Source organism: Leopardus geoffroyi, chromosome C2 (genome assembly GCF_018350155.1).
Source record: "Leopardus geoffroyi isolate Oge1 chromosome C2, O.geoffroyi_Oge1_pat1.0, whole genome shotgun sequence".
NCBI classification, from domain to species: Eukaryota; Metazoa; Chordata; class Mammalia; order Carnivora; family Felidae; genus Leopardus; species Leopardus geoffroyi.
The window spans coordinates 20,073,220-20,092,916 of record NC_059333.1 but is presented as its reverse complement, the minus strand read 5'-3'; positions in this window follow the sequence as shown (position 1 = coordinate 20,092,916).

Sequence of the window (19,697 nt, the reverse complement as noted above, 5' to 3'; positions counted from 1 at the left end):
GGAATGTGTTAAGCAAGCAAGATTACAGAAGCGAAGGACGCCAGTTAGTTTGTGTACAATTACTACAATTACTCATTTCATTACATATCAGACTATATTCATTTAGGAAGGTTTACAACCCATTCTACTACACAGCGGGTTACATCCAGGAAAGGTCTCACAATGCTCATAGCAAACAGCAAGCAAAACAGACTTCTCAGCAATTGTATTTTTTATCAAAAATCCATAATAAGCAGAAAAGAGAACCTAGCTTTAAACTAAGGTAGGGCTGTCATTTGGATTGCTCCTTTCATCAGAAACTAGGCATTGAATTAATTTGTTCTGAATTAGATATTGACATCTAGAAGATACACTCCAGCTAATGAGAGTAGGGGTGACAAAAAATAATAAGAAAGCAGAGCTTAAGACATGCAGTCTTTATAAATTATGTGATAAACTCTGCATTGCCAAGAATGTGAGGAGTTAAATATTAACAGAGTTTAAATGAAGTGTCTTTGTATTCTTAACTTCTCTTATTTGCTAGTTTGTAGAGAATAGATGTAAAGTTGCAGAAGAGCAAACAAAGCAAGACAGGGGTCATAAACTGTGACCCTAATCTAGGGGAATTATCATGGTTACCTGACATAGATTACTTGCTGAGAAACATAGAAATATTTGATTTAATAATTATGAGAAATTATAAGGATCAATTGCTGACTAACCAGATACATAGAGTAGAGGAAATAAGGAAAGTTTCAGATATATTTGAACTGGATCATTAGTGGTTTTACTTACTGAAATGAACAAGATAGATTGGGTTTTCTTTTTTGATGGTTAGGAGTAATGAACGTTGGTTTTTGAGATGGACAATTAGTAACACCTCTCTAGTAGGTATCTATCACTATGTAACAAATTGTTCCCAAAATTCCTGTCCTAAAAATCAATGAACATCTTTATCTCACACATTTTATTACAGTTAAGAATCCAAGAGTGGTTTAACTGGACACTTCTGGCTCTGTGCCTCTTATGACGTCACAGTCAAGATGGTGGCTGGGCCGGCAATGATCTGACTCCTTGACCACAGCTGGAGGATCCACTTCTAATGAACTCAATCAAATGTTTGCATGCCAATGTTGATTGAGGCAGAGACCTCAGTTTCTCACCATAATTACTTCTTCTTAGAGCTAGTTGAGTGTCCTTATGAACAGCACCTGGCTTCCCCAGAATGACTCATCCGAGAAAGAGCCAGGCAGAAGCCACAATGACACTTATTACCAAGCCTCAGATGTCACACAGTATCATTTCCACAATAATATCCTGCTAATGACACACGTCGGCCTCATTCAGTGTATGAGACGGCTATACAAGGCTATGAATTTCTGGACAATAGGGCCTCTTGAAGGCTGACCATCATAAACCCTGTTTTCCCTACGTGTTTATAACCAACTGAAAAGTACATATAAGAGTGTATTGGCTGTTGAAACTAAATGAGCAATTAGCAGGATATTAGTAGGATAGTTAATATATCTTTGAGTTGGGGAAATGGCTATTTATTCATTGCCATGTCTAGATAATAGCAGGCTCCTCTCCTGGGTGCCGCTCCACAGGACAAAGTAGAAAACTGACCAAAACACATAAACACTGTGGAGAGCCTGGCTGAATCCCAAGAAGAGAGCTCAAAGCAACCAGAGACGCATGAAAATCCTGTCTTTTCTACTGGAGTAGGAGTAAGAGAAGGACAAAGAATAATTTACTTTAATATTTCTAAGAAAATGACTTCTAACTAGAAGAATAAGGTCAGAAACAAATGGAGGTTTTTCCCCTAACAATGATCTTGAGTTTGGTACCTCTAACATATCTTGAAAGTATGTATGTGCAATACCATGTCTTGATCTCATTCAAGGAACTAAACTGGAGATAAATAGATTTAAAAACATAACACCCTATACACAACTGAGATTATTAACCTGAGAGTATAAGGAGAGTGAAGTAAAAAGAGAAAAGTGTCTGTTAAACACCTTGTTACAGAGAAATATTTATACTCTCTGTTCTTCAATGTGGGAAAATCACAGTGTAACGATCACCAAAGCATTTGACGTGACATTGACGTACTCTTTCAGTCATCTTTACCGTGTCTCGCCTAGTAGTTCAGAAGTGAAGCTCAGTTTCTTTTACATAAAATAACAAAGATGATATGTCATATGGGTTTTTGTGCACTCGTGCATACACATGGATTAGTCTTCGGAAACCTTTATGAAGAGATGGCTAAAAATTGATGTCTGCACAGGGCTGATATATGCTGGAAAAGGAAATAAGCTTTTGGTGAGTAAAATTGACAGGGTTTTTTAAAACAGAAAATTGTTTTTAAACATACATCTTTGGGGGCGCATGAGTGGCTCAGGCGGTTAAGCGCCTGACATCGGCCCAGGTCGTGATCTTGTGCTTCCTGAGATCGAGCCCCACATCGGGCTCTGTGCTGACAGCTCAGACCCTGGATACCATTTCATGTTCTGTGTGTCTCTCTCTCTGTTCCTCCCCTGCTCGCACTCTGTCTCACTGTCTCTCTCTCAAAAATAAGAAAAGAATAAAAAAAAAATTAAACATACATTTTAATCTAAGAAGGTGTTTTAAAGTATTTATATATTTATTCTTAACATTTTGGCTTGGCATAAGCAAATGTTATATGAATTTAGTTTGTATATTTGATGATCATTGGTCTCTTTTATCATTTTCTCCCAATTTTAAGTAAATACTGTAAGTTTAGAATTCCTCTGCCAAGCATGTATGGAGAAAAGCAGGCTGTGTGTGTCCAAACCAAGAGCAGAGTCTTGTGCTCTACAAATTTTGTCGTAGTCATTACGTATCACAATATGGCATAATGCAATCATTTTGCTATTTCTATCTCCATGTAATAAATTTGGAGTTATATTTGTTGTACCTTTTATATAAAATTATGCATCAAATTTCAATAACACTTTACTATAATGAAGTTAATTGCTCTGTTGTTTTTATTTATTTTTTTTTTAATTTTTTTTTTCAACGTTTATTTATTTTTGGGACAGAGAGAGACAGAGCATGAACGGGAGAGGGGCAGAGAGAGAGGGAGACACAGAATCGGAAACAGGCTCCAGGCTCTGGGCCATCAGCCCAGAGCCCGACGCGGGGCTCGAACTCACGGACCGCGAGATCGTGACCTGGCTGAAGTCGGACGCTTAACCGACTGCGCAACCCAGGCGCCCCAAATTGCTCTGTTGTTTTTAATTCAAGGGTCTCTTTCATTTCATTGTGCCCCCGCTAGTGTTTTGTCCTTATAATATTTAAACATAAAAAAGAGCGTTATGTGGCCAAAAATATTTGTGAAATTCTAGACTAAAGCATGTACTGTCTGACAGTGTTCTGGAAAAGAGATGTGAAAAGATAAGCAGTGTCCGACAATAGGTGGGCTCGATACCACGCAAAGAGAATCGGGGAAATAGGGGATATATTTTTTCTTTGTTTTCTTTTTTAACGTTTATTTATTTTGAGAAAGAGAGCAAGCACTCAGTCAGGGGAGGTGCAGAGAGAGGAAGAGAGAGAGAATCCCAAGCAGGCTCCACACTGTCAGTGCAGAGTCTGATGTGGGGCTCGAACCCACCAATGGTGAGATCGTGACCTGAGCGGAAACCAAAAGTCAGACGCTCAGCTGACTGAGCCACCCGGGCGCCCATGTATTTTGTAATTTAATATACCGTTGAAAAACTTAGTTTTCAGCAAAGTCAGTATCAAAAACTTATTTTTTGCTGGAACAATTGTTCGAAATGATTTAAATAAGGCAGCTATTTGTGACTGTCCATTGAAATGCATAGCATTTTGGGGAAAATTACTCACTATTATCATGTTTAGAGGATTAAAAGTAATTTGATATACTGAAAATGCCCAGGAGATTGGGAATTGTTATTATATTTATTGGCATCTAGAGACATCATACAGGATTTCTGTAAATAGTATAAGAGTATACTATAGATAGTATAAAGTATAAATTGTACAAAGGATCAACTGCTATAAATTTGTTTCTTCTAGATCAGGTTAGCAATTTTTTTGTGTGTGTTTATGTTCATATTTAATTAGGAAAATTCAGTATATATTTTGAGATGACTCACTTGCAATTTCTCCATTTCTTTCATTTAAGGGCTTAAAATCCACTAAAATCAGCTGACCAATTTGCCACTTACGTTTGCATTAGAACTTTTTAAAGTTTTTAGTTAAATTCCGGTTAGTTAACATACAGCACAATATTGGTTTCAGGTGTACAATATAGTGATTCAACACCTCCCTATAACACCCGGTGCTCATCACAAGTGCCCGCCTTCATCCCCGTCACCTACTTAACAACCCCCCCTCTCTGGTAACCAGCAGTTTGTTCTCTATAGTTAAGAGTCTATTTCTTGGTTTGCCTCTCTGTCTCTTTTTCCCCCTTTGCTCTTTGTTTGATTTATTAAATTTCATCTATGAGTGAAATCGTATGGTATTTGTCTTTTTCTGATTGACTTATTTCATTTCACGTAATAATCTGTAGCTCCATTCATGTCGTTACAAATGGCAAGATTTCATTCTTTTTTTATGGCTAAGCAATATTCCATCATATATATATATATTTATAAATATGTAAGTATATAATAAATATATATTTTATATAAATATTTTATAAATATATTTTAATATATATTATAAATCATATATATTTCTCTATGTATATTTCTCTCTATATATACATATATGTATGTATATATACATATATATGTGTGTGTGTATATATATGTCACATCTTCTTTATCCATTCATGCACCAATGGACATTGGGCTGTTTCCATAATCTGGCTCTTGTAGGTAATGCTGCTATAAACATCAGGTACATGCATCCCTTTAAATTAGTATTTTTGTATTCTTTGGGTAAACATCTAGTAGTGCAATTGCTGGATTGTGGGGTAGTTCTATTTTTACCTTTTGAGGAACTTCCATACTGTTTTCCAGAGTGGCTGCACCATTTTATGTTCCCACCAATAGTGCAAAAGGGTACCCCTTTCTCCACATCCTCTCTAGAACCTGTTGTTTCTTGTATTGTTGGTTTTAGCCATTCTCACAGGTGTGAGATGATATCTTATAGTTTTGATTTGTATTTTCTAGCATCATTTCACAAATGAAAAAAATTAAAAAAATTTTTTAATCTTTATTTTTGAAAGAGAGAGACAGAGTGTGAGTGGGGAAGGAGTACAGAGAGAGGGAGACACAGAATCTGAAGCAGGCTCCAGGCTCTGAGCTGTCAGCACAGAGCCCCACACGGGGCTCGAACCCACGAACCGTAGAGATCATGACCTGAAGTCAGACACCTAACCGACTGCGCCACCCAGGCACCCCTCATTTGACAAATTTAAAATGGTTTCCTACTTCATGTTTCCTTACAATCGCCTTTTATGGAGTTACCAATTCTTTAAACCACATACTTGAAATATCCCAAAGCTTTTGTATGTTTTACAATTGTCCTGAATCTCTTTTTTTTCATTCAGATTTTAAATTAATAGTTGTTTTTGTAGCAGAAGCATGGAAACAAAATGACTTCTAAGGTAAGTTCAGTTTGCACAAAGATGTATTGTCTTGCCTAAAGCATGGTGATAAATGTTTAAGATGCTCGCTCATATTGTTTTATATTTTAATGCCTCCCAGACCATGCAGCAGCACATTTAAAACTTAACAGGCATGTGCAGTAATGAATTGAGACAAGAATTCCATGGTATTTCTCTAAGAATAATCTCACTTCTAGCAACACCTACTGAAGTCCTCATTAAATTAAATGATTTGTTACTTTCAATAGGATTCACGTGACTTCAGAAATGTTGAAGTTTCCAAGACAAAAATTTAGTCTACTTCTTTAAGTAAAGTGTGCTCTTAAAATTTAACCAATCTCATACAGTACAGGTACAGAATACCTTGAAATCTTACAAACGCCTGAAGAAGTTACTGTTAAACCTCAAGAAGTTATTCTGTTTCTTATGTTTTTTCCCCATGGAATTCTTTAAAAAGTTTTTTTTTTCAGTATTTAGTCATAATTAGAATCTCACACTTCAGAGAACTTTCTAGAAGTCTTCAAGATTACTCTAGTAACTCATTCCTATCCATTGTACAAAATTACTAAATTGTATTGAAAAAGTTTACATATTCAAAAGGATGTATATGCAAAATACTAGAAAACAATTTAAATGTATGTACTCTTACAGAAATACCTCATTATGGCTTAAGAAAAAAAACCTACCAGCTTTAATAACTGATAAAACATACAGTTGAATATAAGTTTCCAAAGTATAATCAAGAATATAATCAAGCTTTAGTATCCTATGAGTAAATATCTTGAATTTTATGAAACCACATCTATATGTACAGGGTAGTGTTATCTGCTTCATTACCATTATGAAAGTTGACTTGTTAAGCTGTCAAGGATGCGATATGGTAATGAACAGATAATTTCAGATGAATTGCAATCAGTCAACGTTCCCCATAACTTCCCAGGCTTTTCCTCCTCAGATTATTAAGTTAGATATTATAATGTTGTCACTTAATGAATTCAGATCCGTGGGGTCATTTTAGACCATGACAGGAATTTAAAGTAAAAATAATCATTTAGTTATTTCAAAGAAAGCAATGCATTCAGTGTTCAGCATGAAAATGCAAAAAACTTTATGTTAAAACTATTGAATATTCCACATTTTTAATAGCTTATTTAAATGGTCATGTGTAAAGAAAACACTTGTTCAGCCATATATGCTGTATCGCTGCATGAAAAAATACCTATGAACATAGAAAATATTTGATATATGAAAATTATATGCATGAATATTTATAAGATGTTTATAGACTTAAGGTTCATCTATGAATTCCTTCATGCTAGTACTCAGTGAGTTATTTTGAGGGTAAAATGAAATGATGTATGTGAGATAACTTACAAAATTAATTAGCTAAATGGTATATGCTGATGGTTGAGTTTTAAGAACTCTAACGACTAGGAGACAAGGTATGACGCTGAGCATCACGGAAAGCATGGCAGCGAGCTGCTGGTGACAAAGGAGCCGCCATAACCTCGTCAGTATTTTCAGAAATAATGACTGTTCTCTAGTTATATGAGGATTGTTTCCGCTCCTCTTGTTTTGAATATTTGGACTTTATTAGTCATCCCATCACTCCTCGTTTTCCCCTATTCTTTTAAAAATATACTGTTTTGTTATATTTATATACTGTCTTTGCTGTTCATTTTTTTTAATTTTAGCAGTTGTATTTGGATTAAGCTAAATACTTCTAAATGTACAAAATTTAAGGCAATACACTTTCTGGAAGCTTTATATGTAGACCACTCACATTGGGATGATGGCTAATAAATAGGTTAACCAAATTATTTCCCTTGACACTGTAATGAAAGTATGATGATAAGGTTGATTCTCTGGGGAAGAAAATAGAAGTGTGTAGAACTGAGCTATATTAATGGTAGGATTGCTGTTTAACAAAACTGTTTTGTTGTTAACTCTCTTTCTGTTTCAAAATTAATAAAGACTCATCTGTTTTCTTCCCTCTCTGTCTCCCATTCCACCCTGATCCCTACCCACCTTTTAATTTCCTTTGTCCCTATGACCTTAGTCATGCGACCTAGTTTATGACATTTGATTGATATGGTTTTGTGCATGAATATATACCCACATAACTGTGTGTGTATGTACATGTATATAATAAAATACTAAAATACTTGAAAATGGAAAGCAATAAACTGATCTTTAATTTAAATTCTTGTTTTGTTTTTGTTTTTATTTTTTTTTAATTTTATTTATTTTATTTTAGATGAAACAATTGAAGAAGTGAGCAGTTAAATTTAACTTTTAATTGGTGGCAGGATACATCCGCCTCCCCCCCCCTCTCCACAATGCCTTCACTGGCACTTGTGGGTTTTTTTTTTTTTTTTTTGGTTTGTTTGTGTATAAAATTCTTTGATACTAAAAGTTATTGGAAAGAAACTTTTGTATTTCTGTACTTCATTAACCGTTAATAGTATGGTGCAATATTCAATTAGGAAATCATAGAGAAATTGTTAGTAAGTAATTTAAAATGATATCGAGAAAATGAATTGGGGTTGTATTGTCCAAATGTAACTCCTCTTAGCAAACTAATCCCTTAGAATAAGGGACCAAAATTTCCTAGAATACCTGACATGGAGGAAAACTTGTGTTTGGAAATGAACAAGAGAGGGGTTTGAGGAAATTATGTATAGATTATGCAAAAGTAGACTGATTATCTTGTACATTACTGATGTAGCTTGCAATTGAGCAGCCTCTCTTCCTATTACAGTTGAAGATGAATTGGAAGGGTGCTTTAATCATTTCCACATTTGAAAGCTTTTATCTTTCTCCATGCTGGCCGGCAGCTCTACCTTAGATCAGTAAGGTCTGTGACCGTCCAGATGCACCGTATAATCAGCGCGGGAATCTACCATGGGATCAAACAACACAAAGTAATTGGCATGTCCATGGCATTTTTCTCTCTGGCCTTCAACTGCTGTATTCATTCATTTCCTGGTTGTGCTTTTAGTATTTGACACCAGTACCAAAAAGTGGTCATTTGTTCTTTAGTAAATAGGATAATCGTATACAACACCGAAAAAATAGACATCAAAATAGGCAGCTCAATATCAAAAGAGGTCTAATTCTACGATCATTCTCATTCTCTCCTAAACAGCTGCTAGATGAACAAAATCATTTTTTAAAAAGTCAGTGTTCAGAGTGTAGAATTTTTTAGTAAGAACTGACCAAGTTAACTCTCCCAAGAACCACTACTAACAACATGGCGGAAAAGCTTCTGGGACGGTTGTCGGGTACTTCCGTGTGCCATTGCATGAAGATAGGTTGGAGTTGCAGAAAGATGTGCTGTTTTTCAGCTGGCACGTATTTCCTTGGCTTTCGAATTCTTAGGGAACACTCTAATATGGGGGAGAAGGGAAAGGCAAAGGGCAAAACGTTGAAAAGTCAAGTTGGCATTTTCTATTAAGCATGGAATCAAGTCTACTCAGTGTGATATAGCTGGAGATATGGCAGGACAAAGGAGGAGGCAGTGTGGCTGGGCCGTACCTAGCTAGCATGTGCTGGAACGGCTCCATATTGGCTCCAACAGCGACTTTTGGAAAACTTCACAAGTTAGTTGTTAAAAACGCTCATCGAACACTGAGTTTTACCAATTCAAAATAAATTAAAATACACTAAACACGAAAGTAGTAAGCACTCCAACTTATAGTCTACTCCACATTCAATAAAGTTACACGGCTTAAAATCATGCATTGTGGTGGTATTTGCACCAAGCACACGAGCGAAATGCATATTGGTTTATTTTTTTTCTGTAAAACCAGTTACTAAATATTTATCAGCACATAATGGCTGGACCTGGAGCCCTAAGCTGAAAGCTTAGACCTTATTCTTCAGCTTCTAATGCTAAGATGATCTTGCAAGCTAGAACATAAATCTCCGTGGCAAAAGATAAAAACGTATCACTAAAAGGACGTTTATCATCAATGGAACTTGGATGTGGAATTAAACTTATATATATAGGAATTTAAAGTGACTTATCTTAGGTGTGCCTGGGTGGCTCAGTCAGTTAAGCAACCGACTTGGGCTCAGGTCACGATCTCACAGTTCGTGAGTTTGAGCCCCGCGTCGGGCTCTGTGCTGACAGCTCAGAGCCTGGAGCCCGCTTCGGATTCTGTGTGTGTGTCTCTCTCTGCCCCTCCCCTGCTTATGTTCTCTCTCTCTCTCTCTCTCTCTCTAAGAGATAACTAAATATATTTTAAAAAATAAATAAAGTGACATATTCTAACATATGATCCGTATCCAGTAAAACACCATTGTTTAAATATAAGTCATCCTCCTTCTGAAATTTTTGATGGAAAAGCCTTTCTGGATTCTAGTCTTTGTTAATTTTATCATGCCATGAATTTATTTTTAGCAGATAAGAATTAATTTTCTTATATGATCTTATTATGCTGTGATACAATTATGGCAGCTATTATTGTGCTAACATGACAGATTAGGAAATTAATACTCACTGAGATTTAAAAAATCCCCCAAATTTAAACTTTTTAAAAAAGATACATGCTTCTTGACAAAGACAATAACCAATCCATCTTTTTCCCTCATTGAGCAGGCATCCCTTAGAGGGAGGCTCATGACTACAGTATATTTATTATTCATAAATAATAAATAAGACATCTATGCTTTATAAATGAATACATTTATTAAGCAAATTATATATAATCTCTGCTCTTCTGGAGTGACTATAATATTGGCATAAAAATCAAGACAAGTAAAACAAAATAACAATCAAATAAATAAATGAAATTTCACAAAGTATGGAAAGAACAGTGAATTAAAGCAAAGAAAGTTATACAATTGAGTATCATTAAAATGAGGCTATGAATTGAATTAAATGAGTCATTTTTAAAAGGCCTCTGATAGAAAATGATACTCCTAGATGGCTTAGTCACCTTCTTCCCTTTAATAAAACTTAGATGTCCCCTGAAGATATTGCTCTCACTAAAAGCTTCTGGGGTAGACACTTTGTTCCTCTCACATGTCCCTTTGTTCCTCTCACATGTTCCTGGATTTGTGCCAGGAAACCCTGTCTGTCCCTGAGCCTCAGGGAAAAGAATTCTTCACAGACAACCACTCCCATTTCCAAATCATTCCATTTCCTTTCTTCAGATACTGTGGTTGGGATTCTTGCCTTAAGACTGTGCCATCATTGATTATTCATAATCGATCTAAGATAATAATTTGCTCAAAATAATACTAACAGTGTATATGATTATTTATGTTCATGTGTATATTTTACATATTAAGTTCCAAAAATGCCAAAAGAGCTCCCTGGGACTATCTTAAGTTGTTAGAAAACCTAACTCAGTAGAGTATTTATTTAAATATTTCCATTGTGCTAAACACAGAAATCCTGAAATGCAATTTACAGACTTTTATTTAAAGAATCTCCTCCAGTTTCCTTGTTATCTATCTATTTAATCAGACAGAGGGAAACATAAATACCATTTTTCTACCCTAACAACTGATTTAAAAAGTTTGTGGATTTCTCGTGGCTATTTAGAGATGGAAGTAAGGAAATAATAAGTTTACATTTAACAGTAAGAATGCTAATATCTAATTCCCTGCTTATCTTCTTTCCTTCCTCCAAAATTAAACATAGTCAGAAACATTCATATGTTAAGATGATTAGAAAAGTACAGCTAATTGTTCATCATTTAAAATGAAATGTATTAGAGCCTCAAAGACAAGAGCTACAGGATGATTAGTTTTCAATAAATATACTTGCATGTACATCAATGTATTAGAATTCTCTAGTTCTCCAAGAATTTGACTTGGAGAACATTCTGCTCACTCCAGGTTTGCTCCCCGCTATAAAATACAGCTTTTAAATCATAAATATTAATCAGGTCCCATATCAAGAACTCCAAAATATTTTAAAATGATGCTATGAATAAATATGCTTTTATCCTTTTTTTCCTTGGAAGATGGGTAATATTTTAATATGTTCAAAACATGTACAGTTAAGATGCTTCACCAAATGCAAAAATTACTAAAACAAGATGATACGGTTGTGATAATTTGCAAGCAACGTATTTTTGTGGATCCCATTTCTACTTCATATCTGGGAAATATCTAGAAATATAAAAACGGAAAGAAACGTAACGATCTTCTGAAGACGATGGACTTGTCCGTGTCACAGTGAAAGCGATACATGTTTCAATGTCTGTTTAACAACTGAAAAGCAGATATTTTGAACAGAAGTGGCTTGATTGCTTTATATGTTGTTGTTCCACGTAGCATTTTGGAATATTTCTAAGTGGGAAGAAATAGACGCAGGAGTGACGTAAGTAAAATGATGTAGTAAGCAGCTTCGAGCACTTCTTTTGTGCATCTATGTTACCAAGACAGTAAAAAGAGAGCCTACAGAATGACAGAAAATATTTGCAAAAAATATCTCTGATAAGGGTTTAATATCCAACGTATATAAAACTTATCACAATTAAACAACAGCAACAAAAAAGGACAAGCAAACTAATTTAACAAATGGTCAAAGGACTTGACTGTACATTTTTGTAAAGAAGAAATATAAACAGTGGCACCTGCATGGCTCCGTCGGTTGGCCTTCCAACTTCAGTTCAGGTCATCATCTCCCCGTTCATGAGTTCGAGCCCTACCATGGGGTTGCTGCTGTCAGCGCAGAGCCTGCTTGGGATTCTCTGCTCCCTTTTCTCTCTGCCCCTCCCCAGCTTGCACTCTCTCAAAATTAAAAAAAAAAAAACATTAAGAAAAGATATATAAACAGACAATAAACACATAAAAAGATTCTCAGCATCATTAGTCACTAGGGAAATAGACATCAAAGCCACAATGAGATACCACTTCTCATCTACTAGGATGGCTATAATTAACACATACAAACAAACAGTATGCTTTAGTAAAGATGTGGAAAAATTGGAATCCACATATATTGTTAGGAATAAAAATGGCGGGTCCACTGTGGAAAATATTTTGATAGCTCCTCAAAAAGTTAAATATAGAATTACCATATGACACAGCAATTCCATTCTTAAGGGTTTGCCCAAAAGAATTAGACACAGGAACTCAAACAGGTATTTGTCTCCAATGCTCATTGCAGCATTATTTAAAATAGCCAAAGGTAGAAGCAATCCAAACGGCTATCCACAGATGAATAATAAATGAAATGTGGCAATGGAATATTATTAACCACAAACAAGGAACGAAATATTGATAACTACTCCAACATGGGTCAACACTGAAAACACTATGCTAAGTGAAAGAAACCAGATATAAAAGGACAAATGTTGCACAACTCCACCTCTATGAAAAATCTGGAATGGACAAATTCCAAGGACGGAAATGATTACAGGTTATCAGAGACTGAGGGAAGGAGAGAGTGTGGCTTCGTGCTCAATGGATACAAAGTTTCTGTGTTGGGTAACCAAAAATTCATGCCTGTTGCACACCAATGTGAATGTAGCTCAAGTCACCAAATTTTACGCTTCGGATGTTTAAAATGGCAAATTTCATGTTATATGTTACCAGGGTAAAATGTTTAAAAATGGAATTGATACAGAATCAAAAACTTGACAGCTAGAAATTAGCCCAGAGTGTTCAGCCAAAATTGTATAAAGTGTAAAACGTATAAAATGCAGTTTGATGTGAAGGTATTTTGAAAGTAAGGCAAGCAAAAGTAGCTTAAGAGCTATGTTTGTTTATTTCATGGATTCTGGAAAATCAGAACTCATAGCATGTTTCTCTGGGATACCTTTCTTCAGATATGCATGAAAGCAAGCTGTTCCACTGTATACGCACACAGATGAGGTTGATTCAGAGGGATGCAAAACAAGTCTCAGAATGTAAATGTCATGTTGAGGGCACCTAGTGTTTGACGTGCTGGCTTACCTATCGCAGTGGGACATCTGGGGGCACCTCAATGAAGGGAACGAAGTGTGTGAACTGATTACATAGGTTGAATTTGTTCTCCTGGCTTCACCACCTTCGTATCCTTATGTGTTTTACAATGTTTTCTCAGGGTAAGGTAAATTTATATCATGTGAACCTGTTTCTCTGGAAGTTGGCATGAAAACTGCCAAAGACGGATTCAAAGATGATGTCACTATATTAGCAAGGCTCAATGTCACCACTCCAGAGTGAACTTATAAACATATTCCTTCAGAATAGGCAACAAAATCATTCTTTTGAGGTGCTCTGATTACATCTCATACCTTTTCTATTGATTAATCTACTCCATCCTCCCTAGACCCAAATCTTCATCACTGACTCAAAATATGTAAATCAAAGATTTATATGTGTATATAAATCTAGGTTTATCTTCATTCTTACACTGGAAATGCATCTAGATACGTAATACATTTTAAGTGCAAATTAACGTTAAAAAAGTACAATTGGAGAGTCTGTTTTACCGGGGGAGGTGAATCTAGCAACACCCAGAACAAGAAGGCTCATAGAAAATATTGAGAATGTGGGCTACAGAACAAAATTTGAGAACAGGAAGAACAAAATGCCACCAAAATGTCATAAGTAAATTGCAAATGATATCTTTATAATATATCTTAAGCGTTATATTCATTTACTTAATCATATTTAATTTATCACGCATATATGGAGCTTAAGAAGAATTAACATTTAAAAAAATCAAAGCAAAATAAATGTGGGAACACATTATGATGGATTAGTTATCAGATATTACTGAAACAGAGTTAAGGTAATGAACAGTCGGTCCTCAACTTTTGCCCAGCTTCCTGTAATAAGTTAATGTGTAAAATATGTTAAATAAGGATACAAGGAAAATTGAGTAAAAGAATGATAAATAGATTTCACATAACTTTTTTTGTTTTAACTAAAATATAAGAAAAATATTTTACATATCCAAATTTTAATAGCCATGATTAATAAAATATTAGAAGACTAAATCCTTTATTATTAGCACTGAACCATTTTCCATCACATTCCTGTCTGACTTCCCTAGAGGCAGTTATTACCATGAATCAGGTAAAGTACCTCTTGACCACTCACCCCACGTCTTTCTCCCTATGATCTGCACAAGCCAGCAATGGCTATCAGTTAAAGCTTTCATAGAACACACATTTCTTCTGTATGAAAGGCAATAGTAAGCATTATTTCAGGAAATCTGCAAGAAGAATAAAATAAATCTATTGGAGAAGTAGGTATATACCACATCTCTAAAGATAAACAGATACTAATTTCAGTTATAGTTATTATTTATTAAATATCAAACACAATTTTAAAACAAAATACATGTATTAATTATTTCATTATATTTCTCCTTAAAAAATGCACAATGTAAGTAGCTTTATTATCTTTTGTTCACATAAACTTCTAAAGATCCAGTATATGAGAAAGGCTTGGGGTCAACCACAAGACTATCTTATCTTACTTATGAAGTGGGTCTTATGGAAAATTCTGAAATAAATTTGGCATCGATTTTAATTTATCTTTCTTTTTAATTAGATTACGTGCGAACTACTCTTTAAGGGCAACTTATCTATATTTAGTTAGATACTTCTCTTGTTTTAGCTGAATATCTTGGGGAAAATAGGAAAGATAGGAGTGGGATGGATTAGAGACAAGGCAGAAGACATAAGAAATTCTCATAATGGCATAGATTTTGGAGTAATTTCAAACATGTAAATATCCCAAGATCCTTCATAAGAATTCATTGGCGGTGGTTCAGTAGCTTAAGTGTCCAAATTCGGCTCAGATCATGATCTCACAGTTCGTGAGTTCGAGTTCCATGTTGGGTTCTGTGTTGACAGCTCAGAGCCTGGAGCCTGCTTGGGATACTGTGTGTCTCTCTCTCTGCCCCTCCCCCACTCATGCTCTGTCTCTCTCTGTCTCTCAAAAAATAAATAAATGTTAAAACAATTAAAAACATAATTCATGGGTTAACCTTTTAAATCACTATGAAGTTGTCTCTGTTTATTGTATATGAAAAAGAGATATTTTATGTCATTAGTAGACTTTATATATTTTTTACCTTTCCTTTTAAGCTTGCATACTACTTTATGTAGGAAACCTACTCCTGAAAAGATGATCAATTAATAAATGAACTTTTTTACAGGTGACAATGATTGAAAACATATTTTACACATTAATATGAAATTACCATTGTAAAACATGAGTTTGAACATACCAATTATCTTTAGAATATGGAATGTGTTTTAAAATAAAGAACAAGAATGAGCAAGCATAATATCGAGGTGGCTTTATCAGTAGCTTTTCATCCAAATCTCTAAATCATGCTTCAACTCTGTGTATTTAACGTAATCCAGTGCTCCCATTACATTTGAATGATGAAGCAACATGGCATATTTCTACTGATGCAAATATATAATTTAATCATATTGTGTAGAATGCCAGCTAAAACAAAAATAGTTCAATATCAAGCATCAACAAAAAATGCTACCTTGGAAAATTATTCAAATAAAAGTGATGTGTGAGAAATTTCATGCTTCGGTAATTTGTCAGAACAACTGATATATATTTAGACATACATGAATATACTTTACACCCACATTTTACCTAACCTGCTCATTTGAACACATAAGCCAATTAAATTAAGTCATTCTCAAAGTGATCTTACATTGATAATTTTCACAGAAGTAAGTCAAGTTTTTCCTAGTCTCACTATTCTTTAAGTGGTGGTCACATAGTGGAAGAAATTCAAGGTGAATAAGCACGTAATTAAAGATAAAACATAAAAATAAAAGCTACAGTTTAGTAGCTCTAAGTTTATTGATTTTTGTATATTGTAAATTTTTTGGTTGATAATATTGTGACATTCAGTAACAAATTTCTTCATATAATGAATTCACTGCTAATATCCAAGTAATTCTGATATTTTCTATAATATTTTTTCAAAAATTTATAATGAGTGCCTTTTTATTATAGTATCCCAGTGTGCTGATAAGACCTTATTTGTAGGTATAAAAACTCATCTGCTCACCAAGAAAATCACTATGATCACACTTATGTTTTTTCTGATGAAATTTACCCAAATTGATATTGGAAAGGCAAATGTTTATCATCCATTTATTCACACATTCATTCATTTGTTCACCAAATATTCCCTGGAGATTCTCTCTCTGTCAGCATTGTTCTACAGCCCATTTTTAGTGCTGGGACACACACAATATTGCCCCCGTGACTTCTGTGGGAATAGCCCAACATTAAACAAAATAAATATTTGAACTAATAGAAGTTTACAAATATGATAGATCTGGGGCAGGATGAGAAATAGTGTTTTGAAAAGTCAGAGTTTATTAGGATATTATGTAAGGTGATAAAGGAATTCCTTTGAGAAGGTAACATTTTATCAAAGAAGGAAGTGAAAAGATAGTGCTGTGATTCTCTAGGGGAAGAGCATCCAAAGCAAAGGAAAAGAACGTACAAAATGTCTGGGTTGGGGAGCATCCTCTCTATTAAAAAAAGGCTTCAAAGGAGTGGGCAAAAGGGAGAGAGAAGCAAATACAGACAAATGATGCAGGGAGAAATTGTACTGGCCATCTCAGGCCTCTGTATACATTTTTGATGTTTACTTTCAGGAAGAAGGGAAGGGGGGAAGCTATCGGTGGGTTTTCCACATGACATGGCTTCTGTTTTATCAAAATTACTCTGACTGCCGGGTTGCGAATAGAAGATGAGAGAACAAGGTGGGAAGCAGGGTGACCAGTTATTACCTTCTCTTGGATCCTGTGAAACATCATGCAGACTCTCCATCAGGGATAAAGCACTCATTTCACAAGTTGCTGAGAGGGTTGGCGGCTGATGGCTTCCAGATGAGTCGGTGTGAGGAATTTCCCTTGGCTGGAGGAAGACGCTCACCCAAGGCTTACACCTGGCCCCCGAACTTCAGTTCCATTTGTCTCTGAAGGGTTATCCCAGTCTAAAACTTCCTGGATGGTTGGTAAAGGCTTCTTGCAACTGAATCACATTCCAACTTTCTCCCTCCCCCTGGTCATGCTCCCGATTATTTTTTACAAGTGTTGTTCTAGAAATCCCTCCTCAATAAAGTGTGTGCCTATGTCTCCATTGCAGAGTCTGTTTTCAAGGTAACCCTACCTGGGACAGATTTAATTGCAATAATCCAGGCAAGTAATCAGGGCGTGACCAATGATCTTTATATTGCCAGATCCCTTGCTTAATACCTGCCCATCACCAGGATTTGACACTTCTGGTTTCTCTCTTCTTCTGAGAGGATTTGCTCATTTGGTCTTCAGTATATTAATTTCATCTTATTTTCCACTTACACACATGGCCAATCCTAGTCAGTGTTCTGTTTCATTCTTCTTCACATTCTGGATTCTAAATGTCACAGTGTCTCAGGGTCTGGTCCTTCATCCCTGTCCCTTTTGTAGCTACCCTCATTCCCTATACATTGACGAAGTTTCAAGTTTCTCAATTACACAGGTGAAGACACTTGCTGTCATCACTTATTCTTTTCCTCCTTTCATACCCTGTTATGAGTCTTTCAAAAAATCTTGTTAGCTCTACCTGTGAAATATATCTGGAATTCATCCACTTTTCATTATACCATTGTCTCCACACTGTCCCATCGACCATCGTTCCACACCTGGGTTATTTTAATAGTTTCTTAACTGATACCCCTGCTTCCATTTTTGCAGATGCTCGTGAAGCCATAATTGCTCTTTGAAATCTTAAGTCAGATCTTGATACTTGTATTTACAAATTTCCCGGTGGCTGACATCTGACCAAGAGCAAAACCCAGTTGCCGCGCCATGATTTACAAGACCATGTCTGATCTTCTCTTGATGTGTAGTTGCTTGAAAAGCTGTATGAAGACCAGAGGCTGTAGAGAAACCAAAGCTCTCTTCAGCCCACATCAAATACCAAGATTTTATCACAGACTTCTGATTTCAGTGGGGTATGTGTGTTTGTGTGTGTAAGATGCATCTAATTCCACCAGTGCCAGAAAGATGAAACTGGGGTGAAGATTCTGTTTTATCACATTGTTATAGCTCAACACTGATTTCACCAGGTGTGAGAAGTCAGTGATTGCTTCCTTGCACAGCATAAGACCCAAAGGGCCTGGGTGGATTCCTTGAAATCTGTCATCTCAGATTTCCAGGTCTGTATGCACCCCCTAAGAGTTAAGCATGGGAACAGTGAGCCACACATCCACCAATCCTGTCTCTACAGCTGTTCCTTAGCGAACGTGCTCAAGTAGGTCAACATGTAGGCTGCTTGAACACTTGGTTTTGGCCACACAATGGCTCTCTACTTTACTTCGTGAACTTTATTTCTTGGCATCCTTCTCTTTCCTCCAGTATGCTCCAGATTCACAGCTTCCTTGGGGATTTTTATGCTTAATACACAAGATCCCCGCTGAGGACCTTTGCTTTTTCTGCTCCTTCTGCCTGGGATGCTCTCCTTCCAGTGAATCTGAGACCTAACTCTCTTGGTTGCTTCAGAATTTTAAACAAAATATAATTCTTAGAGAGGCCATACTATCACTTCAATGCTTTTGCCCTGACTCATTTCATTATCATATGATTTCTTCCTTCCCGCTGTTAACCTTAACAGTAAAATTTAGTTATTTTTACCAGCAAAAATAAGTTTCCTTAGATACAATTACAATTCAGGATAAACAAACTACGGTGAAACCGTAAGCCCAGAAAACAAAGAGAAGTACAACCCAGTACAGAGGAAAGGGAAGAGTTGAAAGGGCTATTATAAACAAAACGCCCCTTGGAATAAACTGAGAGCTTGAAATAGAATGACTTTTCATTGGCTACCTCGTGACAGTCTCTCACTAGTTGGGCTGTGGTCAGAGGAGAAGGAAAGCTTTCTTCTTCTTGCAGGGATAGGATGTAATATGGATTTTCAAGGTACACCTCTACCTGCTGATTTGCATTTGACTAGGAGCAATAGGGTGTTACAGCTCCCTCGCTGCTGCCCTCCAGACTCCATTCCCTTTATTAATTTTCTCACCACATAAATATTACTCAGTATCAGAATTGTGTGTTTTGCTACTTAGAGCCAGCATCGTTGTCTCTGTTACAGATAACTTCTTATAGCTAACTGAGTCTACACTGTAACACCT